Raw genomic sequence first — 26,929 nt, 5'->3', positions numbered from 1 at the left:
TTGGGCCACAATGACCCAAAGGAGCCCCATGAAGGGGCTGTGCTCGGCTGCGGAGGAGGCAAAAAACCCCGGGGACACTTGCCGGTCCGCCCTGGGGGCAAAAAAGCCTTCCTCCCCCAGCTGCGGGACACGAGGGGCCACCTTCGTGGTGCATGAGCACCAGGCGATAACGCAGCCAGAGTGGACCCAGGAGCCCTCACAAGTGGCCATGCTCAGTGCTCAGAGGAAGGCAAAAAACCCCCGGGGACCAGCGCCAATCCGCCCCGGGGGAAAATTCCTTCCTGACCCCGGTGCTGGCGATCGGCTACTCCCTGAGCACGTGAGCAAGACCTGCTCCTGGTCCGCACGCTGGTTATGCCTCTAAGGGGACAAGGGGACACTGGCACTGCCTTTTCTGCCTCCACCTGGAGCCATCTCAGGGGCTTCCAACAACAGCAAAATGCCGCTGGCCGATGAACCCTGGAGCAAGAATCCTTCCTTTGCCTGGCAGTGGGAGCTCCAAAGCACTGGGGGAGGCACTGGGCCATCTGCGCATCCTCTTTCTTCTGGTACTGCCACTCTCTCCCCAGGACATGAGGATGGCGAGAGCTCCACGACGACTGAAGCGGGATTTCCATCCATGCGATGAGCTTTGAGTGCAGCCCCTCGAGGAGCTGGAACTGCAGCAGAGAACCTCCAGCCGTTCCGTGCAGCTTCAAGTGTTCCCCCCCCCTCAGCCCACTCCAAATAATTCCCCCAGTGCCTCAAGAACGTACTCTCGGATGCCTTCAGGCTGCCAGCTCTGCCCTGGTGGCAGCGCCGGGCACTCTGGCAGTGGGACAGGGGAGGATGCTGCTTTATACTGCCCCAGGGCACTGTGATGCTGCGCTGGTGGGTGGTGGCACTATGACATGGGGGTGACGGGGCCCCCACCGCCGTGCCCAGCACAGCCCTGCTGCTGCCCCTTCTCCCAGCATGCCCTGGAGAAATGTCTTTGTGCTGCTGGCCCTGAGGCAGTGCCTGTGCCTGTGCCCAGGGGGATGTCCCTGCCCATGGCAGCCACACATAGGGCACCGCTGCGGGGTGTCCCTGTAAATAAATCTGTATGTTCAGACTGTATCAATAAAAGCTTGTAAACCACGTACAGTCATTTGACTGGGGTGATTCCAAAGGTGGAAGAAAGGGGTTTGGTTCCCTCTGCATGAACTTTGCAGAAACATAGAGAGCATAAAGCATTTCCTCACCATTCCTTATTAATACACCAAGTGGCATTTGCTGCTACACTGCTTATGGTGAGGTCTTCTTCTTGGAAAGAAGAATTTAAGAAATCTATTCTCCGTTTGTTACACAGGGTAACGTTTGTAACACAGGGTGTTTAGATATTTGCTTGTGTTTATTAACATCTATGTGTCTAGTTTGGGGGTTTACCTCTTATATTACTACCTGAATGCAACACTTCACTGACTGCTGCCTAATTCCACGTTCTTGAAAGTTCAATAAAGTGTTTTGACTGCAATTCAGTTTAAACCATGTGGACCAAGCAGGTTTTTCCTGCAAGACTCAGGAAAAACAAGTAAGTGACTGAGTTGTGTAGGATCGTTTAAAACCCTCAGTTAAGTATCACTTAGGAACAACATGGAGCTGCTGGAGCAAGTCCAGAGGATGGCCACAAGGATGATAAGGGGGCTGCAGCGCCTCCTGTATGAAGACAGGCTGATAAAATTGGGGCTGTTCAGCCTGGAGAAGAGAAGCTGCGTGGAGACCTCAGAGCAGCTTCCAGTGTCTGAAGGGGGCCTACAAGGATGCTGGGGAGGGACTCTTCATTAGGGACTGCAGTGATAAGACAAGCGGTAGCAGATTCAACAGGGAAGATTTAGGTTAGATATAAGGAAGAAATTCTTCCTTGTGAGGGTGGTGAGGCACTGGAACAGGCTGCCCAAGGAAGTTGTGAATGCTCCATCCCTGGCAGTGTTCAAGGAAAGGCTGGACAGAGCCTTGGGCGACATGGTGTAGGGTGAGGTGTCCCTGCCCATGGCAGGGTGGTTGGAACTAGATGATCTTAAGGTCCTTTCCAACCATAACCATTCTATGAATCTGTGTACCTCAATCACTTCTAAACATAGCTTGCATTGTGGCACTAAATACACACATCTTACCATGTGAACAGTGGTAATTCAACATGTGCTCAAACATTTTCTGTGTGATTAACACAAAGTTAATGTGTCGTATAGACAGGAGTACCGTATTTAATACCAAATAAGTCTTTATTACTAAAAAGTAGTATTTAACCTTGGGTGGAAGAACAACTTTGGTAAAAGTTACATGTACTGATCAGAGATCTTGTAAAATTCACTTCACTGGTATTTTGATAAGAAATTTCTGTAGATCAATTTGACACATTTAAATTAATCTGATTTCAGGCAGAACACCTCATTACTTTCTCCCTATAGCGCATAAGTAAAAGCTTTCAAATTTCATCTGCCTTTTCAGTTCACTGATCATACACCACCTCATCCTAATTTAGAAAAGCAAGTAAGTATGAACATAAGACCTGAGAGCTCAGAGCATGACACACTGATTCTTTACTAGACCAAAGTCAACTTAAGATTACATTAAAAGTAAATTTGTGAATCAGAGCTTTAGACAGAAAGTTCATGCAGCTCTTGGATAACACTGACATCAACCTGAACACAACCCTTACGAACACCAAGTTTAAGGACATTCAGCAACTGCCCACTGCACGATTGTCACTCCATAGCAATTTCTGCAAGAGCAGGGAGGGCTATTTTTCAATTTAAGTTAGATTTCAATCTCTTATTCTCTGCAGTATGACTGCTCAACACATTTCCATTTATTATTTAATTTGGCATGTATTAGCAACAAAGGACTTCTACTGATCTGAATAATATTTTGTACATTAGTAAAGAACGTAACAGTTTTTCTTGTAATCTGATTTCATTCTTTCCAATTTGCAAATTTAAAAAGAAAAGCTGTCAGGGTAGATCATGGTTGGCATATCCCTTTCCAAATATCATTTACATTCTTCTCTTTACATACATCTTTAATAGTCAATTTCCCTTTTTCCATACATATTTTAGTGTGAAAATGTTTGCCATCAATATTAAAATATGAATTATCTGCATAGTCATGTACATAGCTTACAGAATTACATCAAAACCCTTCCATTACACTCATATTTAACAGCCAATACCCCTTTTGCTTCCATATTTTAATATTCAGTTCCTTGCTCAGCTGTGCACACAAAGAACTCTCTCAGTGCCTTTTTTTGCATATCCTCCCAAAACAGAAACCAAAAGAAGTTTTAGTAAATTTGAGATGTTTATGTATTTTTAAATTAGAACTCAAAACCACAGTCTACAACACAAATGTAATATGGTTAAAAGTTACTTGTACTCCAAATTCAAATGTCTTTTAAAGTATTTTAGAAATTCCCCTTAACCCTGTAACTGAGTGGTAGTGAGCCGCACTTGGAAGCAGCAACCAAATACCTCAAATTCACTATATACCACCCAAAACTTCTCATCCTGATACTGCACCAAAAAATCCATACCAAAGAAAACAGGTTGACCTGAGTTACACCTATTGGTTGTGACTATATTCTCACAGCTGAAACTGAGATGACACAAAACTAACACATGGGAAAACAAGTTTGTCCTGATGACCAAACTGCCTGTGGAACATGTTCCCTTAACAAATTAACACATGGTATCTGTTCTCCCTTACTATCGTGTCAATCCAAGCACCAAAAAGCGTTCTTGCCTTCTGATTTTGTCTTACAATGAAATTATACTAGATTTTACATGCTAGTGACTAATGACACTTCATTTGTTCTTTCCACACACAGCCCACGATAAGAGTCATCACCCATGTCCAGGAACATATGTCCCTAGTTTATAGAGATACACAACTCCCAGTAATGTAACTGTTCATGCAGAGACCCAGATCTGTAAAAGAAATTTAAAAGACAGAACACTGCTTCAATATTGGACTTTTTGAGCTGACAACCTTATACAGTAGGGTTGTACCTAATTCACAAAGCTGGGCATGTAAAATAGGACTCTGAGAAGGACATTCAGGTGCTGCCAGAGCCCACTTGCAGAAAAATGCTAAGAAAAGGCTACCTATCCAAATATTACACCTTAAATTACTCAGCCTTAAAGAAGTCCCTCCATTTGAGATGCACAGGCTGCAGCATGCCGTGAACACACAACACATCCTTTAAAACCAGGTTATGAAAGAGTTTGAGGGCTTCACACCATGGGATTCGAACCAGAAGCTTGGGTAAGAGAGAGACAGGTTTTTTAGTACAATTGTTCACTTTATCGAGTAATGTACCCTTTTAGTCATAAAATAAGAAAGGCTCCATGGCACACTGAAATCAGAACAAAACTGAAGGAAATGAAAATGCAATACGCAGAAAAGAAGATAAGCTTAACAGCAATTTTAGCCCATGCAGCCTGGAAAAACCTGTCTGCATCTTCATTTGTTTTGGAATTATTAGAACATGGCAAGGTAATACAGGACAGAATCACTTAAGGTTATTGAGTCCAACCCCCAAACTCCAAAATTACAGATGCCAAGTCCAATAAACTTAGCAGGAATAACCACTGCTGTCTGCAGGATTACACTTTCTCCCCAAACTTTTGCAGGAAACACACCACCAGTGAAAGAAAAGACCAAAATCCTTCAAAAGGCCTGGACAGGAGTAAAATACACCCCTGGGAAAGAGCAGGATGGAACAAAAGTACAACTGCTCACTGTGATAAAGGCAATATAGCAATGAACTATTTTTCACATTAGTGATTCCCAATATGTTTCAAGTTTCATACTTCTGACAAACTTCCACTGTTAAACTTGAAGTTGCCTCCAGGTCAGATGCTTCCTTCAGGCAATAGTACCTCAACCCTCTACCCACTGCAAGACACAGCAGCTATCTGGCCAAAGTGTTTTTACAGAGTGGTTCATCCAGTGCATATTCAGCATGTACCAGAATTTGCCCAAGCAAATCAAGGAGGAAGAGTCAGAGATTTAGGGAACCGAAGCTTATGAGACCAGATTTCACTAGTTTTGCTGTATACAGAAACAACGATCAAGCATGAATCTTTATCAAGATTTTACAGTGAAACTCTCAAAACTCACAAAATAGCCAAAATCTTAAAACTGACACTTGCAATCTTAACTTTGAATGCTTTTGAAAGGCCTATTCATCCACAAACCAACCTGAATACTAATATATGATTTAAAGGCCCAAAGTAAGAAAATATATTAGGAAGTACTTTATTAAGATTGAAGCAGCTGCATGAAGAGGCAGAAGAGAAAACATACAAGACCTGCAACAGGAAGGAGAAAAACACTGACAGAACAAATTTTAGGGAAGATATTCTTCATCCTTCACGCCTTCTCATTGTTTATATGTATGATTGAAAATGACTTACTAGATTGGAAAAGCCTCTCTGGTGGCATGGCGCTCCTAACAGCAGATGGTTTATGATCCACCAGACGAAATGAGGGGCAATGCCCTCCTCAATTTCCCTGTATTCAGACTCTGCTTTAGGATTATATACATGAGCAAAAAGCATTCCACATGCTTCATAAATCTTGAATTAGCTGCTGTACTGAAGGGGCTTCTTTATTACTGTCAGAAAGCTCACAACAAAGCTGTCAGCAATCATGCAGGCCACCAGAATATTTCTTGTTATAAAACAGGCAGAAGAAATCTAGAGGCATGACCATCTAGTAAGAATTCTGAGCTGCAACTGTAAATGGTTCATTTCATTACAGAGTTGAAAATTGTACTGGCTAGATGAGAACTCACAAACCCCCCAAAGAACTCACAGAGAAAAATGGACCATGGAACTGTAATCAGTGACTACCTAGTTACTTCCAATTTGGGAAGGAGGGGAAGTATAGAAACATGTACATGTATTTATGTATTTTATAATCTTAGACTGCTGGGCTTGCACAAGAATCCTGTCAAAGCATGTATGGCTCTGCTGACTGCATTCAGATGTCAGATTCACAGCTAACACGTATAAACTAATTCCCCACAATTCATGCCCTATCATGTCTTATTTATTAATTATGACAGTACAGTAAGAAAGACAGAAATGTGGGGGAATAGTAATTTGTTCTATGGAACACATGGATGGTCATTTGATATCAAATTTACTTGTATTTTCAATGAACTGTACAGATATATATACTCATGCACACATAGATCCTTCTTGTTACACAACTGAGAGAACTGGCAAACGGAAGGCAAAAGGCTGTGTAGCACTGAACACAAGAAAGAAACCCAAAACCTGTGAAGCCACAGAAAACAAAACATTTAATCCACAGAGAGCAATAAAAGAAGGAAAGTAAAAGATGGTGCCATGTTTATGCACAAACAGAAAAGTCTGTTTCAAATGAGAAAAAGTCCATAAAAAACAGCTGAGCTCATGTGATACATTCAAGCAAAGACACAGATAATTTGATTCCCTATTGTTTTTTGGGTGATTTACCAGTAACACCCTCAAAACCTCAACACCGTTATTAAAGATAGAGGTTTCATGGTTCATCTGCATTGTACGAAAGTTCTGCTATAAAATAACCTACTGTCCAAAGCTATTGTCACTGGGTGCGCGAATAGGAAAGTAGAAAAGAGGTAGTGCTACATCACTTAGTCTAACCAGTTGTGAACAGGCACTGATGAGGCATGAGGAAGTACTGAGAATCCTGACAGTGGCAAATTCAGCAAGAAAGAATTGTGGTCAGGGTTCAGAGAGTAACTACCAAGTTAAGCAGCTACCCAAAGGAAATTAGCTGCAGAAAGCTGCTATGACCAGCAGAAAGCTGACTGTGACAGAGAACCAACAAGAAATATGCAGAGTGTAGAACAAGAGGTGATCAGAGATGAGAATGCACTGCCACACTGCCACAAATGAAAAGCAATGAACCTATTCAATTTACTTGGAGGACAGCTGCAATCCTGAAGGCAGATATGCAAAGACACAATGAACAGTCTGAGAAGCAGTTGTTCAACAGAGAAAAAGGAAGTGCATTTGTGATTTTGAACCTGGAACAAATTGCTGGAGGACGACAGGCTGCAGAACACTGCTCATCTTTCAAACATTCATAACATGCACATTTTGAGAAGTTTCCACATAAAGCTTTCCTTTATATAATGTTTAAAGCAATGCAGGGAACTAAATAATTTATAAATTTTAAGTCAAAAAATGTGAAAAGTAGGCCAACGCAGAAACAAGTCTGCTCTCCTTTGGTAGTCTTTCCCTTGACTGATTTTTTTCCCAATGGCACAACTCTCTCATGTGTTGTGGCACAGAGAGAACTTCCTTCCCTCCATCTCTGCTGAAATACCCTTTGCCCACATTTTGACTATGAAAACACAAGTTAAAACTCAAATGTAAACAAGATTATTTACCAGTGAAGTTGCATTACCCATCACAAAGTACTGATGCTAATCAGCACAGGAATCATCTTAGGGATTCTTTAAAAGAGAGATCAAGACGTTAAACATTAAGATTTTTCTGTGGATGCCATAAGTACAATGTGATGAATAACTGCCAGGCACAAAAGATGACAGCCTGGTCCCTCGTAAGTGTGGAAAATCAGGCAAGAAGTATTTCTTCACCACAACCACCCTCCTTCCTCCCACTTTCAAGCAGCTCTAGAAGCAACAGATTCGTATTCCAGCGGAGACCAATCATGAGGATCAGTGACTGTCTCAACTGTGTGGCCAACTGACTTCCTGACCTCAAAGGCTTTGCATCTCAAAGGACAAGGCAAACTGTGGCTGTTGGAAAGAAATACGATTTTAACTTCACACGTGATCAGCTGAAGAGTGAGCTATAGCATTTTAGACTGAAAGAGACCACTAGGATTACATTATCCAGTCTGCTGAGTAACATGTCTCAAAAAGCCAGTGAGTTTTTCACACACCATTTTACAAATAATTATGGCTGTCACAAAAAGAAAGCAATGAACTTCTTAGATCAACTTGGGAGACACCTGCAAACACTAAAGTAGATTTGAGAAGACACACCATGATACATCTGAAGGCAGATTGCTCTCAGCCACCTCAAAGCATGACAACTTGCATACAGCTAGCTCTTAAAGAGTCCAGCCGCCTAGGAAGGGGAAGACTTTGTTATGTCTTTACATGATCTAAAATTAATATTAAATTACTTGCCTTAATTCACTAATTAGACGGTGTCACAGAAACATAGACTGGTTAGGGTTGGAAAGGACCTTAAGATCATCCAGTTACAGCCCACTGCCATGGGCAGGGATGCCTCAAAAAAAACCTCTAACTCCCACAGTGTTACCAACACAGCGTCTTTAAACGCAGGAATTAGATGTGCTGATCAGAAGCTCCCTTCACACAGTCTAAAGCTTCAGTGTGGTCTGTGCCAACGCAGAACCGCCAGCCCTGGGGAACAGGGAAGTGCAGCCTCCTCACTAATCCCCCTGACCCTGCCTCCTGCTTTCAACTGCTAAAAAACAAAGGCTGTTGCAGTTTCTGGAACTGAATGTTACACAGGTTTTTACAGCTGGCAGAGATGTGTTTAATTAGAAGTTCTACCCACTTAAGATAATCTGTGCAAAACTCTACCACAATCATTAAATTTTCAAATATGGGCTTTCAATGATGGAGCTATCATATGGGCATTGCCCATGTTATAAAACATACCATCTTACACTTGACAGAGTACACATATACAAAACCCCACCCTAATCCCTTAAATCTTGACTCCACTGTCTGAGCATGGGTCCTCTAAATGAAGGTCAACATTCAAGATGAAATCTTGGTGCTCCACAGTTGTCCACAGCAATGGCTAAAACAAACAAACCAAAACCACACACTTGGGACTAAACTTACTGCAGCCCAAGCATCTCCAATCACATGCTGTTCATAGGCAAGTTTGGGCAACTGCCTGCATTCTGTTTCCTGAATTACAGCAAATTACATGGCTTGTAAATAACACTTCTCACCACATGAATATAAGCTCCTCATTAACATCTCTATTTTGGGTTTTTTCTTTTCCTGTTTTTAAAACATATTATATACTTGCACAGAACTAAAATTAGGATCAGGAAAACTTGCCAACAGTACGGTGTGAAGGCAGAACTGCAGAGATGGTTTGCTAGCCCTGGAAAATCATTTGCCACTGGTAATGGCAAATTTGACGTGAATGCTTCAGACAAATTCAGATGCTTACTCCTGTGCTCAGGCACAGATATAATTACTGTAGGTAGTACTGTAGGTAGCAGCAGGCTGGTAAAATCTCTATATAAACCATCATTTAAGCCACTGTTCTCCAATTTGAGGTAATATGGAAATGCAAACATGATTAAAACTACGTAAGCAATGTCAGGTAACTGATGCACTATCTGGAGACCCAGAATTTTATTAGAATGGAAAAGAGACTGTAGTATCTGCAGTTACATCATTTTATTCCATTAACAAAGCTTTTCTTTTTGACAGTGGGGAATAAGGACACATTCCTACTCCATATACAGTTATCTTGCACGCCTGAGGAAAAGGCAAAATTATTTTTTATTCTCTGGTACGTTTTTCATAAAAAGAACTAAAGTAAAAGACCCTTAACAAATGGAACTTCCTTCCTCTGGAAATCACTGCTCCAAATTGAATCATTAAAAAGACTTTAACAGAAACCATTATCAGTCTCACTCTGGCAGAAATGTGCTTACCCTTGGTTTTAGTTACGCAGATGAATGATGGGCGCTGGCTCTGGAATTGAAAAGCTGATGACAAAATGGCCTTGGTTATAACAATATAAAGGATGGTTACAAAACTCCTAGACTAGCCATTACCCAATCTAAATAATTTTGATGGATTACTGCATTCACTGTGACAGTGTGGAAACAACAAGGGTGTATGGCATAAGGCAACTGATACATCCTCCAGCTCTTTAGGGTACTAAGAAATACTTGCAACCCGAGACAAAGGTTTTCAGTTTTGTATACACACATACAATGTCAATACTCACACCAGAACTTTTGCATTTAAATTGTCCCACTTCTCCTTTATCAGACAATGCAGATTCATTCAAATGAAAACAATGCATATTTAGTTCAGTGACATTTCAGCAAAAAAAAATAAATCCCAAATTACTTCTATGCATTTACTCATCAACATTCAACAGAGATGGTGTTTCAACCCAGTAATACCAGCTCAAAGGTCAGTAATGTTCTTCCAGCAAAGAAGTGGCAGAAGTCATTTCCTTTACAGAGCTACTCCTACAAATGCCATTCTCACCTTATCTTAAGAGCATATTATTCCATTAACATTTGATTTTCACGGCAAACTACTATTAACTGGCACATACAAGAGATCCTACTGCCTAGGCCTGATGCTTTTGACATCCCTAACAGTAAACGCATCATTTCTGCTGCCAGGGAAACCTCCTCATCTGACTAGGAGGGATTTGCATATGGAAATAGCTGTTTTCCTTTTATTGAGCTCCTTTTTCTTAGACACATGAATTCAAATTAGTAGCAAGTCCGAGACACTAATAATAAAGTGACCCGCAATAAGAAAATACGACAGTGGAAATAAATCGTCTCCTCCTGGAATCTCAGCTTTCAAACTTATATTGCCATTCACCTATGGGGTGAAGACAGCACCAACCACATTTTAATCATTACTTCCTCACCTCCTTATCCTCCATTACAATTACTTATTAACCTAATGTGAAATGGTGGTAGCTTAATTATATTCCAGCAGGCATCTTTCTAAAAACACCAAGAAGGAAATGAACATTGTGGTTGCACAGATTTTCCCCATACTATTCTTTTTTCCATTGCATCAGAAACAGCATGGAATATTTTTCCTTTTGTAAACCTTAAAGAAAAAAGGTTGATATCTGTGAAGACACACTGGCAGTTCCTTAAATATTTTGGTATTCTTCTGTAAAATAACAGAGCAGATTTACTTCAGAACTACTGAAAATTTGTGAGTTTTCTGGTTTAGATATGGTACCAGCCTTCTCCTCCCATTCCCCCTGCTGTAGAAAATAAGAATGGAAAGATGAGACAAAGAATTAGTCATCTGGATGTGTGCATGTACACATCCACTGTGCATAGGAGGGTGTGTTACTGTATATTCATCTGCTCTTTTCCTACCACCAAATAGAAGATAAAGAGCCTTCCTGATACCTTGCTGCAACTCTGCAATTTATGGGGGAGACCAATATAGCTCCACAGTCAAATCCTACTAGTTCAGACAACAAAGATGTGCCAAACATATCTATTCCACCTCCTGATGGCATAATCTAATTATATCTCATATATAACCCTCATTGAATCGTATTACCTTCTCCATAATCCCCAAAAAAACAAAAGGAGGAAACAAAAGAAACAAAACTCAGAATATTTTCTTCTCTAACAGATAACATATTTTCAAGCCTAAAAATATCACAAACGAAGCTCCAACACCACTTTTAAAGTTCTTTTATAGGATCTCCTAGTAATCTACCTGAAAGCTAGATAGAGCTGCTCTTCTATGCTTAATTTCAAATCCAAAGCAAAACCAACCCACTAATATTTAGGGAGGGTATGCAAAATATTTACCATATCTCTGGGTAGATGTACAACACTCAGTTTTACAACAATGGGGAAAAAGTGTGTAACAAAGCCTCCTTTTAAGGAGCACATTTGCCTGAGATCTCCTACCATAAATAAAGACATTCCACAGAAAAACTCTGCAAATATGAGGAGTGTAACTAGCTCAGGTAGCCAGCTATGCTTCTATGCCAGAGACTACAGTAAAGTGACTGGGGCCAGAACATGTGCAGAGCCTGAGAGGGAGCCTGCATACTGAGGTTAGAGATCCCTTAGAGAGGAGACAGACACGCATTCCTGTAAAAGCACTGGTGGCTCAGCTCATGGTCATGACAGAAAACTGAACACAGTTTAACGTATCCATTACCTCCATCCTTTTTTATCCCTTCTAATAAAATTGTATTCTTGTATTATGGTATTTATCACCTTTGAGTAACAACATACTAATTCTTCTAGGTAAGAAAAGCAGATGGAGGCACTTCCCCAGCTCAAGTTTTTTGCATCTATAACTTTGCATTCCAATTAGATCAGCAGAGAATCTTAATGAAGATACAGTGCAGATAAATTTAATAACATACTGTATCTTCTTACAGAAGAACACGGCTATTTAAGCTATTCTATGGTACATGAAGAACATGAATATGCAAGAAAGTAATTTCTGAGAAAACAAGGTATGAGCTTAATGCAGCAAAAGCAGGCTTTATCACATGCACATCACATTTTCTGTTTCTGTCACACATACTTTCAGCTATATTAATCAACTGTTTTCATTCTAACACACACAGAACAACACTCTTACAGCAATACGACAATTTGAAGTTTAAAACTACAAGCATTCCCTGAGCACTGTACCTGTGGTAACACAGCTGACACCTGGACAGGCATTTTTACAGAGTGCTACCTTTGACATACCTGTATTAAGTTACTAGTATTTCAGTACTGAATATATTCATCCAAAAAGTATGTCTACAAGTTCACTTTCATTCTTCTTTGCAGACGTGCCAATTGATTGCAATGAGAGAACAGTAAAACAAACGCTGAGTACATCCAGCAAAACCCTATCCTTTACGTCCAGCAACCCCTGCAGTGACTGTGAGCTGATTAACAAACATGAAACTGTAAAGTATGTAAAGAAAAGCCCACTTATTCTGAAGACTGAAAACACGGTAACATTTGCTGAAATTAGTAAACAAGAATAACTGAGGAAAATACATATGGCCCAGTGCATCTGCAATGAGCTAACTAAAAAGTTTATGGATTTAATCTAAAATTGTTCAAGACTATGTTCAAGGTATTAGGTGGTGTTCAGATGAATGATCACTTACAAAGGCATCACATGCAGAGGACAGACTGAGATCAAGAAAGGTAAAACAAATAGAGTTTAGTTTACAAACCGTAAGTTTCACAGTATCTAGCTAAATATAAGCTTTAAAAGGAACTTAAGCGTATAATGTGAGCCTTGCCACCTACTTCATGGACACTGTATGACACATCTAGCTACATATCAGAAAACCCTGAAGCTCTATTTTAGACACAGGAAACACAGGTCATTCCATAAAGCCAAGATACTCTTCTGCAAATTTATAGCAGCCTCACTTGAAAGCCCAGATTTGCATATCAAGCTCCAAGTCCAAACAAGTCCCTATGATTTTTCTTTTAAACTTTGTGCTTCCCTGGAAAATTACTTTCCAGTGACTTTCTCAAAGCTATTAATTGTGTATCTGCAACATTAAATCATTATTCTTAAACATTTTGGAGTGCACTGCAGAGATGTGGTATCATGAGTCCTTTGCAACCTGTGTAATGTTAACAGGTGCTTGCTGGAACAAATCAACATCAGAATATGATTACAAACAGAACCTAAGAAAACTGGTTTTTTGCTTTGATTGTTCTCAGCAGGACAGCTCATGTACCAAAGAGCACTTTAAAGGAGAGAAATACACCATTAAGAATTTCCAACTTCAATTTCTAAAAACAGAAGCATCTGTAAACTGCTTGGGTGGGCTCCAAGAACGAGTAATCTCTCCTATACTGTAGTTCTTTATACAGTTCTTTAAATCCTTATCTACCACAGGCTTCCACCAAGCTACAGCAGAATCTGGTTACCAGCTACTTACACAAGTTTTAGCATTCAAAAGCTAACTTTAGTAACAGAGTTCCGACATAACAATCAGTCTCATTTTTGGTGGTAAAGCTGATTTAAGTCAATCTGCTTGAAGCCAGGGCACTAACTCTGCATCCAGACAGGAACTCTGGAAACATCTTACACATGGAGGTAATTTTTCCAATTTGAGAAAGACAGTACTGTGCTATGAGCAGCAATACCCCCACAGATATTAATCTCTTGCATGCTCTGGAGAGGTTACTTTCATCCTACAGTTACTGGCCCTACGTGTCAATCTGTTCAATTTAATAGTTACAAAGCCAATAATAAGATTTTACTTCAGGGGGAAAAAGCCCAAAAAGCAAAACAACAAAAAAGAACTGCTAGGAAATGGGTAAATGAAACAAGAACAGAGGCTAAATATTCACGCAGACAAGACCGTAAAAGATTGAGTAATATTTATGATGAAATAATAGTAACAACAACAAAACTGTTGTTTTCTATTGAATGAAAGGGAAATGTCACCATGCAGCAGCCACAGCAGTGATAAGAGGACATACAGCAAATCCAGGCAGTAAATTAGTTGTCTCAGATTTATGGGTTCCTAAAAGAATCTATTAGAATACACTGGAACAGGGCAGACAGTATTGCTTAGTGGAGGTGGAATAAAATTCATAAAAGCAAACATTCCTTAACTCAGCATTAAAATATATATATTTACATATGCCCATGGCACTAAAAAAGCTCAAATTATCTTAAAGAAATACATCAAAACTTTTAGAGTGGGGAAAAATACAGACAAGACAACCTTTTCTTCCTTTCTTAAACAATGCTAACACAAGGTTGACAGTTAAAATGCGCAATTTAAAAGGGAAGAACACAGCAGATTTACAATCCATTGAAGTCTGGCTGTTCAGACAAATGCTGAAGTAAAATTAATATTTATGAAAACAAATGGACTATAAATATATTAAGAAATGCTATCTTTAAGAAGAAATATTTGCAATTAATGTAATAGAACACAGGGTGTTCACTAATCTACAGCTGGCAAGGATATTTGATATCCACAACATATGGCATCAATTTCTTTACAACATTTGAACAGTGGTTTTTCATCAGAATCCCTGCATGGAAGGACTTGAGCATTATCATTTACATTCTACACCACTCATGAAGTCACCACCGCAGCTGGAAAACTTTAGTATGATGAAAGAAATGGCCAGTTAACTCAAACATTTTGCCATTGCCAACTCCATTTTGTCAAGACAAACAACAGGTTGGAAAAGCATGGCAGGCAGATGAGTACTATGTTAAAAACTGCTCTGCAATTATCAATATTGTAAAATATTTTGGTTATCTTTTACAGCTCCTCTTGATGTAAAATTTTCATTATGTTTGGTTGTTTGCTTTGCAGAAAAAGAATACAATACTGTATATATATATATATATAAACCTTGGGTTGCCTATCTTTCTTACACAGATGACTTTAAAAGCTCATGTTCTAAATGCAACAATACCAAAAATCAAACACAGCCACCCATCAAACCATTCTCTCCTTGCTCTCCTCATGAAAAATGGAGTTGAAGAAAATACTGCCACTACATAACACGTAATACAATTTCTTCACAGTATTTTATTTTATTGGCTATGCAGAGGAACTCATCAAGTAAGTTCAGTGAAATGTATTGCTTTGTGGATGCCTCTTACTGTAACTGGATGAAACACACCAAAATTTTCAAGCGTTCAGCTCCTATTTTCACACTGGAGCAACTGGCCAAACATTAAAAGCACTCGGCACACTGTACGCACACCGGAGCAGAGCTCTTGAAATTCAGTGTGAAGAACTATTCCCAAATAAACCCGAGTTCTTAGCTTATCTGGGAACTTGCCAATTAAGTAGATAAGCCCACTAACAAGGCAAGGACTTCTTATTGTAGCCAGACTCAAGACTATACTTAATGGTAAGAAAGCTGAGAATGTCCACATCTGTCATACATCCACTTACCAGAAATATAGAGTAACACACCCTTCTTTTCTGAGAGGCACATCAGGAAATCTCCTCAGGCAGTTGGTCATTTAAGATCAGCGGGGACACCGCATATAACTAATCATCATCCTTCAATACAGCATCAAATGGAGGATTTTACTTCCAGGTCAGAGGAGCAAGTTTTCCAGAAATGCCCATCAGTGATGCCCTACTGTCCTCTGAATCAATAACTTACACTGTAAGCACTTGGTGAAAGCATTCCTGAAACTGTTCAAGGCTTACTTGAAAATGTAGATTCTTTATGATAGACAGGGCCACTAGAATCTCTATTTCCATGTGCAAATAATACTGTTCAAACACAAGGCAGGGGGTGAGGGAAGAACACCAGGTTTTCAGAACTGGCACTAATTACAGAATCACAGAACCGTTACGGTTGGAAGGGACCTCTGGAGTTCATCTAGTCCAACCCCCTGCCCAGGCAGGGCCACCTAGAGCAGGTTACACAGGAACACACCCAGGTGGGTTTGGAATGTCTCCAGATCTAACCGTTCTCAGACATCTCATCTTGCTCAAAGGATGCCACATAGAGCCCGCTCCATCATCTAGACAAATCGGTTATATGTTTTATGATTAAGCACACCAGTGATGCAAAAATGGAAATTATTAACGGCAGCCACACTGATTTCCTCACCAGCAGCAGCTGGTCTGTTCTTCTGCAATCTTCCTGTTGCGTTGTTTGCTCTGGGTCACTGACTGTTTGGAACATCAGCCTGTACATATTCTGACGAGAGTCAGAACTTAGTTCAAGACTAAGAGAGAGCATCTACAGGACAGCGCTCCTGAGGCGCAGTTAGAAAATAACAAGTGTGTCTTCAATTAATGCTATTCACTGAGAAAATGTCTACCAACAATCTATCATACCTCATTCATTTGCAGAGCTGTTCTGAGAGGAACAGTGTTTAAGGTGAGGGCAGAACTGCACTGTCATAGAATCCAATTACACAAACAATTCGACATAACCAACACAGCATTTAAAGCTATGACATTCTTGTTTCCCTAACAGCATTTAGTTACTTGTGCATGCTTACTCGTCAGACAGTAAAGGTTCCGCAGTCTAGAGGAACTCTCTGCCTTCAGAACTTTGCTTATGAAGAAGCACTCTGAGATCTCAGAATAGACACATTTTGAATTCACAGTACATTGACTAAATGTGATGTATTTTAATATACAACCACAGAATAAGCCACTACAATTAAAAAAAAAAAAAAACAAAACTTACCTACTGAGAAGCTTCCTGAAATAATGGAAGCTTTCTCATATTCAATTCTCTAGCCACCCTCCACTGCAAACTCAAAATTCCATAGCACATAAGTGCAGTTTCTAAAATGTGCTTTACCTCAGCTTTAATCAAAATCTGTTTGTGTGTGGGCTAACAGCAGTTCCAAAATACTGGAAAGAAGAAGTTCCAAAATCTTACAAGTTCAAAAATTTCACAAAGGAAAAGCAGCTTCACACATACGTGTGCATGTCCCTCTTTAAGGAAATGAAGCACCGGGAACTGAGTTACATATTGTCTTGATGCCTTTAATCTGTTGGTTAAGTAAATCTCAGAGATACTTAAGATTCATGAGTTTGATGAAAATTGGGTAGGAAGGAGTGCCCCCCTGAAATTACCCATCCTAAATACAAGGTAGGTGCCAACCACCAGCTTGTGCTCTGTCCACACACCAGGCAGGTGGCCAACTGGCACATGCACCAACGAGCCAAGCTACTCACCCACTGCATGCCACAGACTATGGCTATTGCAATGCACTTGCTGCCCAGCCAGCAGTTAGGAAGAGTAGATGATACAGAAGAGGAAGCAAGACATTCCGGAGAGAGGGGAAGGTGCCAGAGCTACTTCACTGGGAACAGTACACATTCGTGGAAACTAGGCTTCTGTACGTCAGCTGCCTACTGTCAATGGACCAAGAAAAAGCTTTACTTATATAGTATATCCTGTTAGACAGGTATATACAGGTGCTATACATCAAAAAAGAGTAACTTTAAAAAAATTTCTTTTGCTTCAGGAAGATTTGAAGGCACATCTGGTAGAAGAGAAAAAGATGGAACTGAGCAATTTGATAAATGTCTATGCTATAAGGACAGAAGGTTTTTTAATGCTCAATTTAATAGTCATATTTCTAAAAACCGTGAAATGAAGGAAAAAGTTCCTACAAAACACATGACTAGATGGCTACAGCAGAAGTAGTCACATAGTTTGTGATGCTCCAATGCCATCAAAGAAGAATAATTCTAACAAACAAATCTGTGATATGGGGTTGAAATTATGTTTTATTTATATAAAAGCTATTTCAAATTAGTCATATTACAGAACCCTGTAAGAGGGAGTGCTAAAACTGAATTTATTTGCATTTTAAATCTGCATCTTTCAGATGCACTCACACAAACACACCCATGCACAGTGATACAATCCATGCACAACTTCCCTTGACAAACATTTATACATTAATTTACTTCTCACATTTCCTGTGAAATAGGTAAGTGGTAGCAATAGAACACTTAAAATTCAACACTCATGCAAAATTGTTCCTTCAAAGACTCCTGCACTGTTTCAGCCATAGTGCATTTAAATACTAGTTCATCTTCACAAAGACACTCTAGCTTGAGTTCTGTTTTCTTCATGCATAGAAGTGAGGTGGAAAGACACAAAGAATAAAACTACTAACATCAGACACCAACACTAGGTGTAAAATAAACTCAAGCCACTGGATCTTAGAACTCCACAGGCTAAACACTCAGCTCCCAATGATCATTTCAATTGTTGCCCTTAACATTTAGGTGCTATGCAAACTTAAGCCACGAGTGTCTAATGATGTACAGCATATTCTGTGAGCAGATGGAGACATCTTGCTTTAATATATAGTTTAGTGGCAAAAGCAATACAGAGTTCAATTCTTCAAAATTGCATTTCAGTTTTCTAAAGTCAGATATAATCTCATTTTTATAATTCAAATCTGCATTTTGACACACCACTCAGTATTTTCGAAATACGAGCAGCAACAGAAATACTGTAAGCAACTGCTTTTCCAAGACTGAGTTCTGCTCCAGCCTGAGAGAAAACTCTGTCTCATACATAGACAGGGATGTAATAATTTGGAAATTGTAACATCTTCACCTGATTCTTTCTTCTGAAATTTCCTAACTTAATCTCTAAACCTGTAACATCCTTTTTCCAATGCCTTTTAACACATATAAAGCTGTCTGCATACAAAGCCAAACTTACTCTGGTTTCAGCCAGCCTGTGGGTTTCAAATATTCAGGTCTGCCATTTCAACTAACAGAGTAACTCTTAGGAAACAGTTATTGTGCAGCAAGTGTTATTGGACGGTGAGCACTACTGGGCAGCAAGAAACATATGGAGACTCAGGTTTAATTCACAGTTTACTAGGAAAGCAAGTCCTGCCCTTCTCGCATTCCTGTCCCAAAATCTTCAATCAGCCCCCCTCATTCTCATAAAGGCGAGTGCAAACTGCATGCCCAGCTCAGACACAATCTTATTGGGTCATCACAGATTAACCTGACTGTGAACACGAAGATCAACAGTTTCAGAAGCACACAGTGGGGCGAAATGTTGTTTCCCATTCTCACCCTTCATTCCACAAAGAATAAAATAGGAGGAAAAAATGTCTTGATATTACAAGTAATTGAAAACACAATTATTACAATTTAAGTATTTTTTTGAAAATTGAAGGTAAGAAATATGACATATGAGATATACATATATAAAGAATAAAAAATGTTCTATCATATATATCTAAATGCACTTCAAAGACTCAGTTCTACAAGCTTATACACGCTTGATGGTTATAAAGCCATCAGATTAGTGACAGCAGCAAAAAACCTGAGAAATTTACAAGCGTGTACTGGAACAAATGTAAGGTTACACATACAGTACCCACCTTACTCCTTCAGGCATGCTTCTTTAATTATAGGATTACATACTTTATGCTTGGAGAATGCATTCAGTTTGCCACTTGAATGTCAGGTAGCAAAAAAAATACAGGTAATTATCATTTTAATCACCAGTCTTCAAGTGATTAACTTTTATTTAATCAAAGCATTCCTGCAAATCTCTTCCAGACTCTCATTTCATTCACTACACATGGTCTGCTGTGCCCAGTAAGGGTTCATATAAAACTCTCTGCTATACAGGCATCCTTTCAGACCAATGCCGTATTTTTAACACAGTAACTAATTTCAGTAAAACTAAGGCATCTCCTTACAGAAACCTTCAGGTGATGTGTCATTATCCCAACATCATTCACATAACAAAAAAAACTGCTGTAAAATAAATTACTGATACTGCAACAGAATGTACCTGAGTCATCAATTTAGTGAATGGATCCACCTGTATGAGAGCAAAGCACCATTAGGTAATAGTGCTCTGAATTTCCTTTGGGATTCCATACACTTACAGGAACTCCATTCACTTCTGCCAAAGATTTTGCTCAAGCCCCAGAGAGTAGAAATAAGCCTGAAGCAGAAGGGTACCTAGGCATGTTTTATCCTAACTTCGCTTTCATGGTCTACGTACTTCTCTGAAGTCAAAGTAATCTGTAACAACTGCTACTCCTGACTTGACCTTATTTTGGTATAGCTACCATTTTACTTTTCAGGAAAGAAACATAAATGTAGCCATCCAAATAAGATGAGCAACTTGTGCTCATTTTCCACAAGGTACAGAATTATCACGTAGATGATTTATTATGGGAACAGTAACTCATAAAATGTCTTCAGTCCAAATTAAGTTACATCAAATTAATACTTCAATAACCAACACTCTCCCATCAAATTACAACAGGGCAATGACAACTCTAAGTTCAAAGCAATTAATTATATTAACCTGATAATATCCATGTAGGAATGGATAAATACATTAGTGTGTTCTGCTGGCCCCTAAACAGCATTTTGCAATGAAATTAAACTACACATTAGCATGGTCTGACACATTCATTTCAACTGATGCCAATCCTGGAATGTTGACAATCTAGCATGTATGAACACTTCGCACAGACAGAAAATATTACTTCCTAAAACTTTCAAAGAAGCCATATAAAGAAAGGCATTTGTAGTAGCACTTTTGTATCTCTAAAATCATGAAGATAACTGGAAGATATTCCATCCCTCTGGGCAACAGACAACTCTCCTCTACTCCTCTTTGACCAGTTTATTTCTCAAGTACCAGCCAAGCAGGCGAACACCTCTCCTCTTGAGAGACTATTCCACAGCACAGCCGCTTAAGGGCAGGTCCAGTTCTCATTTGCACAGGTATAAAACTACACTGCTAGCTGTAAGCCAGTGATGGATCACCCTGCAGGGGAAGGCTTCCTCAACAGGATCAATACCATGAGTATCTTTAGGACTGGATTCATGATAGCAGTACAGTTTGAAGACATGGGCAACCACACATCACTACACTCATTAGTGCTGTAATGCACTGTCTCATCACAAGGGAGAATGTGCATATCTTAGGAAACCTCTTCTGTTCTGTATTAGCTTTTTAATATAATAAAAGGATGTTTATGTAATTATTACTGATTGCAGAACCACATATTCTAAACCAAAGAGAACACAACAACAAACCAAAAAGACCCCTGCACAAAACAAACACTACTACAAACCCACAGAATCCAAACCTCTACTTCATGTTTTCCTCAAATAAGCCAGAAGTGGCACATGAAGTTTCCATCTTGAAACATAAAATTCCAAACATGCTTTTTCTGACAGAAAGCACAATGCCAAAAACCAGTGACAAACTCAGGTACTGTTTTCAGGACCCCAGTCACCAAAGGATTCACATTTGTGTTAATTAGCTTTTTGGGCCATATACACAAGGATCTGCTCATCTGAGTCTACACTTCTCGTAATGCCCTGAACTGCAGACAAGTATGGGCATTTGTGCATACAGCTTTATTTTGGTTAGAAAGAAGTTCCACAATATAGAAACAAAAATTCAGTAATGGGCTATACGTTTAACTGTCCTGACTTTCACAGAAGTTCCTTTTTTTTGCCCCTCATCTGAGAAAGGTCAGAATACCTTATGGCTATTGATATTACCGTATACATAAAATTCTCATCTCCTGCTTGGCTTATGACATTGTATGCCTTAAACTATTACATATGTATCTATAAATTTATATCTATATTCCAGCAAATGCTACAGTGGATATTTTAACTACCTGTATAAATACTGAATCACATCTTAGCCTTCCTAAGCTTTTGGCCTGCATGGTAACTTGTTGCGATGAATTCTACAGGTTAATTATGTGCTGCATAGAGATAAATTTCAAGTGTCAAATTTTTATGTTTTGCTTGAAATTAATTTCAGGTTAACACTGCACGCACCTTTCCTCCCACAATTAATGAAAGCAACTTCAATTAGATATTTGCTTTCTCTCTAGATGCAACTAAACCACCTTTCTTTCTTGAGGATTTCTCTTTTGCTTTCATATTCAGTTTGCCTCATCGTTATCTGTATAATATAAATGAGAACTTTCAGATGTGTTGACCAACTTCTTAATGACAGAACTGCTTTATAGTTTTGTTTAATAAAGTAAAATTCAATATGGAAATAAAAAGTATGTGAAAAGGGGGAAAACCATAAATCTGTTCTTTCAAAATAAACAAACTGCCCTCCATTTATTATCATCAAATAATTGAAGTGGATAGAAGTTTTGAATTGTAGTGTTCCAACATTCTTACGCTCTGCCTGACAACAGCTAGAAGTATGAAACAGCCTCTTGAGGATAGGTTTCTGAGAACTGTTCTAAATGCAGCATTTTTCTTCTAACTCAAAACACTTCACTGACCAGAAGTTACAAAGCCTTTCAAGTATTTCTGTATATACTAAATTGCTTTGTCTCTGTAAAAGCAAAAGGTCTCATTCTGGACCTTTGTTTGCTAAACAAATTATGCTTTTCCGTTCTGCACCCTGGACAGGCTGATCTCAGAACTGCAGTGCCAAAGAGAAGGTGCTGTGCTCCCTGCAGGGCTCAGGGCAGAGATTCGGGCTCCCATCCATGCAGCAACAGACCATCTGCTCATCAGCTGATATGGGCAGCTGTGTACTAAAAACAAGAATTTAAAGTTAAGGCAGCTAGCTCTCATCATGGTCAGCCTGCATCCAGGCTGGGAAAAGGGAGCACACAGAGACATGCATTACCATCCCCAGCTCTCAGCTGTCCTCCCACAGGTAGCCATTCAACCATCTCCCCACTACAAATATTTCAACTCCAAAGAACTAATTTGAGCTTAGGGGAATTCTTTTTTCTTTGTGTTTAGTCATCTACTACAACTTGATTCAGATCAACTGTTTGCTGGCCCCACCACTGCTTAAGTCATTCAGTTGAAATTAATTTTTAAAATACTTAAGTAGTTTATAACAATTTCCAAAGAGCTGTAAAATCACCCAGTATCTAGCACAGCCTCAAACTGAAACACTAAATATTATTCAATTATATTGTAAATATCAGTGGTGTTTAAGAAAGGTGTCTGCACTGGTGTATACTATTCCTATTGAAGTATCTGACAAAGCAGTATATAGTACTGATTAAATGCTGTATTCAGCTATAGCAGTGAAAAATCAATTGGACATTTGTGTAACTGCTAGCACTGTTTCTGAATCACAAGTAGTTGATGTTACCATCTTCTTGTTCTTTACACTAACTGCACCTTAAAATACCAAACTAAATTCAGAGCATGTCTCTGTTTCTCATAATGATAAAAGAAATTCAGAGTCTCTCTCGTAATGATGGCTGGCAGGCTGCACCCCGAACCTTCGAAAAAGCTGGGATCAGAACTTGGTCTAACCTTTATCCCACAGTCACAATGAAACTCGCCATACTAAAGAGAAACCTGTTTTGTGAAGACAGATTTTCTTCTTCCAAGGTAAGCTTGTGACCGTGCAACAAAACCCAGCAAGACCTGAACTTCATTGAAAGCATCAGCACTTTCTTTTCCATAGTGTAACTCACCTTCAACCGATTTCTATCAACCTATACAGGCAAAGAGGGTGTGATATCCAAAATCAAACAGTAATGATTCAAGTCACATCACCTACTGCACTCTGTGAATGCTGCCAGCTACTGGGTTATAACCACCTGTGTTACAGAAAGCAGCAAGTACATTAGGAAAACACCCCTTCCAGAAGGAAGGTGCTGAAGGCAGCTCATTCAAAGCCTATAGGAACAAGGGAATGTCTCACAAGCTACTTCTGAATGAGTTCTCTGCTTAGGACTTGTAACTGGAGCCCTGTGGACTTCATTCTGCATTCACTTCAACTCGAGGAGGCCTCTGCTTGAAGGAGGGACCAAGACACAACAAAGCAAATTAAGGTCTTCCAAGTTAACACAGACTCACAACAAAACACCATCAGACAACTGCATTTTGTTTCCTATCTAATCCGGTGATTACTTCAAGGGTTTTAATGTGGTTTTCTGTGGTAACAGGTATTTCATAACACTCTGAGCACTACTGAGAGCACCTAAATATTGGGTTTACATCAAAAAATAATGCTGGCTTATTTACCAAATCCAGGGTCCCTGTTGAAAGCACATGATGCTGTGCAGCTCTAGAAGTCAATACCTACAAGGTGGTATACCTAACTATCTCGATTTTAATTGCTGTCAGACTTCTACTCTGATTACTATCCTAAATTTGCCCAAACCCAAGTTTTTTCAGTAACACTTCCAATTAAGTGATTCAGATAAGAAATTAATTGCAATATAATTAGATACTTATAGTCAGTTAAATACTAATTGAAGGCATTACTTAAAACTAAGTGCTACTGATTCTTCTAATGAAAAGGCAAACAAAAGACAAAGAAATATAATGGAGTTGTTTTTTTTAAAAGCAGCTACTCTGTACATTGTTCTGTTATCTACTTGCTAAAAAGAACATTTTACAGAATCTTCCGACAGAACACGTCTACTCAAAGAGCCCTCTGGATTTAAAATAATGGGTATTTTAAAGTTACAAAAATTACCTCTAAGGAAAGTACTTCCTGAAGTTCCTGAAGAACTTCATGGAAATTGCTGGAAACAGTATTATGATTATGAACTGTGAGAAGAATAAAAGTGCAGTAGATCTTCCAATAAACAACTATATAAATGTGATTTTCTCAGGGGAGCCTACTTCCTTAACTTTCTTACCAAACATATGTAAAGCAGCAAATGCAGTATTTTAATGGTATTACACATCTACCAACACAAGAACTGAAAATAAATCGTTTCACTTACATCAGGTTTGCGTTTGTCCAAACTGACTTTCTATTAAAGCCTTACTTACAAAGTACCCTGGCATATGAAAAAGCAGAATCTGAGTCTAGAATGTTTAGTAAATTAAAAATGTATTGTTATGCCTTTCCTTGAAAGCTTAGATGTTTTGTATGGCCATAAAACACCTCAAAACCATTACCTACAGGAGGCCTAAAGGAATTCTGGAGAGACACTTTTTACAAGTGCATGTAGTGACAGGACAAGGTGGAAGGGCTTTAAGCTGAAAGAGGGTAGATTTCAATTAGTAGGAAGAAGCTGTTCACAATGAGGGTGGTGAGGTGCAGGCACAGGTTGCCCAGCAAAGCTGAGGCTGCCCCATCCCTGGCAGTGTTCAAGGCCAGTTTGGATAGGGCTTGAAGCAACCTGGTCTAGTGGAAGGTGTCCCTGCCCACAGCAGGGGAGTTGGAACTAGATAAGCTTTAAGGTCCCTTCCAACCCAAACCATACGATGATTCTATAAAAACAACACAGATGTGTGCTCTGACAATTATTTCCTTTATTACCACATACTATAAGGCATCCTTGATTTTCTCAATAGCACTGTAACTGAACAACAAGTTTCCCATAAGTCAGAGCAGGAGAAGGGACAGAATTGCCACTGACAATATCTATGAATTCCTTTTATAGGAAAAGAAAAAAGGCAGATCTGAAAGAAAGGCAAAGTACTTTATTAAAGTGGTAAAATTATTTCCTTTGGAATCACTCATGAAGTTACCCAAATGAGATTATGCAGCAAATGTACCTCTGACAGCATTTGTCTTCTTCACCAATCACATGACTCTGTATGTTATTCTCTTCGGCTTTGTATATCAACATAACAATAAAGAATTATTGTAAGTAAGAAAGAAAATACTTCTGTTTTCATAAGTCTCTTCATGAATAGGTATCAATATATTTTTAATATACCTATCAAGATATTTTTACCATTTTGATAGACATAGAAAACCCACAAAACAGGACAATGAGAAGTAAAACTTCTTACTCAACAGACCAAGGATATATTCATACAGATCTGAAGAATTCCAAGAATTAATCTAGCATGCTATTCACTAGTTCACTTAATCACACTTGAGTGAAAGGGCACTCTGGACTTCTTACTGTATTGTGGCCCAGAATCCAGCAATATTTTATACTCCTAAGTATGTGCTATTTCTCTTCAGTCTACTTCTAAATTGAAAGCTCTTATTCACATTAAGCTTACAGAATAGAGATCTGTATCACAGCAGAATCTCATCTGGGTCCAGGTAATAACATACACTGCACCTCTACAGAGTTAACTGACTGCTACATCTGATATTTCTGATCTAATAGAAAGGCAAAAACAATTCCAAGACCAGTGCCTAATAACCAGTTTTTCCTTTTCAGTGGTCTCTTTCATCAGCTTTGATTCTGCGTACATTATTAAAGACCTACTCAAGCAGAAGGCACCCAGATCTGCTTTTTGGATTTCATACACGGGGAACTTCCTTTTGAACTTTTCTGACCTGACCTAAATCCATAGGCTTTCAACAGAATAGGGTGCGTACATACAGGAGAAAGGATCTGGATGAGCAGGCATAAGTGGATTGCTGGAAGCACGCAGCTGTGTTCCTGTCCACACCAGTAATGTGCAGTTGGAAATCAGGGTTTCCAAAATCACTGCTTAATCATCACACAGAAAAAGGAAAAAAAGCCTACACTACACCGGCATCAAGGGCCTTCTGCTATCAAGGCAACACTAAATTTTTCCCATACTGAAAATGAGGATGAGCAAACTTCCTGAAGCAAAGAGAAAGGGCTTTCCAGGAAGCAGCGCTGGGATGAGTGCTGAGCATGATTCAGTACAGGCCTTGAGTCCTCCAAGCGTGCAAGGCTATCCAGGGGGTGAGATGCTGCACACTAGCATGGTAGAGAGCTTCTGAAGCTGTAAGTTTT

General features: G+C 39.3%; 1 long non-coding RNA gene across 1 annotated transcript; it reads left to right on the top strand.

Annotated features, from left to right (window-relative positions):
- The first annotated feature begins 2,964 nt into the window (after positions 1-2,964).
- Positions 2,965-25,253, top strand: LOC115601696. Its single transcript, XR_003989457.1, has 4 exons — positions 2,965-2,977; positions 12,548-12,558; positions 18,063-18,067; positions 25,183-25,253. It is a non-coding gene; the product is annotated as an uncharacterized LOC115601696 (long non-coding RNA).
- The last annotated feature ends 1,676 nt before the right edge of the window (positions 25,254-26,929 follow it).

This window comes from Strigops habroptila, chromosome 2, assembly GCF_004027225.2.
Source record: "Strigops habroptila isolate Jane chromosome 2, bStrHab1.2.pri, whole genome shotgun sequence".
NCBI classification, from domain to species: domain Eukaryota; kingdom Metazoa; phylum Chordata; class Aves; order Psittaciformes; family Psittacidae; genus Strigops; species Strigops habroptila.
Note: the sequence above shows the minus strand (reverse complement) of the source record. Positions and strands in the feature narration are given on the sequence as shown.